Source organism: Terrapene carolina, unplaced genomic scaffold (assembly GCF_002925995.2).
Source record: "Terrapene carolina triunguis isolate 2854851 unplaced genomic scaffold, T_m_triunguis-2.0 Scaffold51831, whole genome shotgun sequence".
NCBI lineage: Eukaryota > Metazoa > Chordata > Testudines > Emydidae > Terrapene > Terrapene triunguis.
The window spans coordinates 1-3,160 of record NW_020716182.1 but is presented as its reverse complement, the minus strand read 5'-3'; the positions used below and the strand labels follow the sequence as shown (position 1 = coordinate 3,160).

At 41.9% G+C, this 3,160-nt stretch overlaps 1 pseudogene; it reads left to right on the top strand.

Annotated features, from left to right (window-relative positions):
• Positions 1-487: 487 nt before the first annotated feature.
• On the top strand, positions 488-1,505 carry LOC113405971 (annotated as a pseudogene).
• Positions 1,506-3,160: the final 1,655 nt, after the last annotated feature.

Here is a 3,160-nt window from a genome sequence, read left to right as displayed (position 1 = left end):
ATAAGAAAGTCTATGTTCTCAGTGATGTATATTGGCCTAACTTCCCTCATTGTGTCACTCACAAGATGAGAATCTGGTAAAGGGTAATATTTTATTTTAACATACATGCTCCAAGAGACTTGAAGGCAGATTTTGACATTTAGTTCCACCAGTGTAAATCCATTCAAGCTGTTTTATACAATTATAATTTCATTGGTCAAAATTTTGTTCCTCTGACGCTAGTATAAAACTGTATTTCCACTGAGGTTAGGAACATACACCAATATAAAGCTGGTGTGACTGAGAGGAGAAAACGAACTATCAACATTTGTGAAGTTTCTCTGGATTGACAGTCTTGTGAGAGGAGAATAGGTCTCTTTCCTGATTCATATCAGTTTGAGGAATGTATGTGTGGAGTGATAGGGGACAAGTCATGATAGATAGATAGAAGCCAATTTGACTTGATTTAAAACATCATACTAACAAGTTTTCTTTTTTACTTCTCAAGATGAAATATGCTGAGGGAGAAAATGAGAAAAAACACCTCAGTGACTGAGTTTGTCATTCTCGGCTTCTCTAACCACCGAGACATGAATCTCATTCTGTTTGTGGTGTTTCTATGCATTTACATTGTCACAGTGCTGGGCAACATCCTCATCATCGTCGTCATATATGTTGATCCGACCCTGCGCACACCCATGTACTTTTTCCTTAGGAACTTGTCCTTCTTGGACCTCTGTTACACCTCAGTCACTCTACCCAAGATGCTGGCCAACCTCCTCTCAGAGAATAAGAATATTTCCTTTTCCAGTTGTGCTGTACAGATGTTTTTCTTTCTATTCTTTGGCATTACTGAATGCTTTCTCCTGGCTTCTATGGCGTATGACCGCTATAATGCAATATGCAACCCATTGCGCTACACTGCTATCATGAATAAGAGGGTTTGCATCCAGCTGACAGGTGGTTCGTGGATCTGTGGCACGCTGGTGGCTGTGGGGCACACAACCTCTGTCTTCACACTTCCTTTTTGTGGGTCCAATGTGATCAACCACTTTTTCTGTGATATCCAGCCACTGCTGAAGCTGGTGTGCTGGGACACCTACTGGATTGAGATCGAGATCATCGTGGGTGCTGCCTTCACCCTCATGAGGCCATTGTTGCTGAGTCTGGTGTCCTACATCTGTATCATCTCCACCATCCTGAGAATTAGGTCCACTGAAGGCAGACATAAAGCCTTCTCCACCTGCTCCTCACACCTCATCGTGGTGACATTGTGCTATGGGACTGCCCTTATCGTATATATACGCCCCAAGTCCAGCTATGGTCTGGGTCTGGACAAGTTGTTCTCTCTTTTCTATTCAGTGGGGATTGCGCTCTTGAACCCCATTATCTACAGCTTCAGGAACAAGGAGGTGAAAGATGCTTTGAGGAAAATAGCAATGAAAATCTTTTTAAAAAATCAGATAATTTTTCTTCAGTCACATGAGCCTCTGAGAAATATTTCCCAAGTAGCATCTCAGCCATAATGGAGATGCTTCCCTTGTGTAATATAGTGCTGTAGTAAGAGGAGGCCCTGAGATATAAACCTTGGTATCAGAGGCCTGGTATGAGGCCTAAGGCCTGAACCAAATTAATGGTCAAGACTTTGCTAACACAAAGCAAAGTTAAGCTGTGAGCCAGAGGCAGGCCCTGCTCACAGAAGCTGGCAAGGAAAGGGCTGATGCTGCAAAAAGAAACATACCTAAAAGGTACTGGACACCAGATATCAGAACATACACTATACTGGAACATTCCACAGACAACAAGGAACAGGCTGACCCATCCCAATGACAGGGCCAAAAGGGGAATATGATGGATAGTGTTGTTTTGTTCGAACCAACATGTACAAGGTGAGAGGCGGCACCTTACTATGTAGAGGGGTTATACCTTGCTGCGTAGAGGGGTTGCACCTCAATACGTCAGGATTGATGTGTAACTTGTTTGTATCTGTGTATAAGAATGCATCCCTGAGTGGATATCTTTGTCCGGCCGAGGGGGCAGTGGAAAGTCCCGCCACTGAGCCGGGTCCATTGCCAAGAGGCATCTATTAGTAGTATGCCCGGTAGACTAAGTAATCTACTGGGAACTGCAATTGTGTCCAAGGTCGCAATAAACCTAGTCGACGTGACTTTGCATCTTACTAGACTCTGTGGTTATTGGGGGTTCTCTTCGGTTCTGCTGGGTCAGCTGTCTGAGCAGATCTGGGGCAGCACACAGAGGGAACACGTGCACGCAGCCGAGTGATATCAACATAGGAGAAAGCAGAGCACCACACCGGTAGCATCTGACAACAAGTGCTGGTGAAATTTACCGAGTTTTGTTTTTCCATGACATTTTTCCTTTAATGTTTTAATTTTAACAAAAGAAATGAGGAAAAAAAATTCATTTTTAGAATATTATTTTATTATTACTTGAATCCTTAAAATCTATTAATATTTTAGGGAAAAAACCAAAAACAAAATAAAAAGACAATATGAATGGACATTTCTTTTCTCTCGCCTCCCATTGCTTTACCAGGTCTAATTCACAAACATCTCAGTTCTATAGAAAAGTGCCCTTGGGTGGTTGACCTTTTCTGAATTTCCCAAATATTTTCTCAGAAATGTTGATGATAGAAATTGGTAGGGGGAAAAGGAACTCAAAATATTTAACTTTTTTTGGATAATGAGCCAGCTCTAACCATTATATTTTATGGCACCAGTGCTCCTCTTTCCTACAGGTAGTTTGACTTGGGCTGCTGTAGCAGGGACCTCATAATTGCATAGGTGGTTTAAAAGCAGAGCTGGAAAATAATTGGAATTCCTGTCCCCCAGGAAAAGCTGGCATTTCAACATTTGTTTTCATTCCAAATGAGGATAAAAAAAAATAAAAGTTTGAAATTTTTCACAGAATAGAAATTCTGAAAAAATTGTGATTTGGAAATATTGAAACATTTTATTAAGAAGATAAGAACTGCCATACTGGGTCAGACCAATGGTCCACCTAGCCCGTTATCTTGTCTTCTGACAGTAGCCAATGCCAGGTACTCTCAGAGGGAATGCACAGAACAGGTAATCAACAACAGCTTCTGGCAAACTGAGCCTAAGGAGACCATCCCTGCCCATCCTGGCTACTAGACATTGATGGACCTATCCCCATTAAC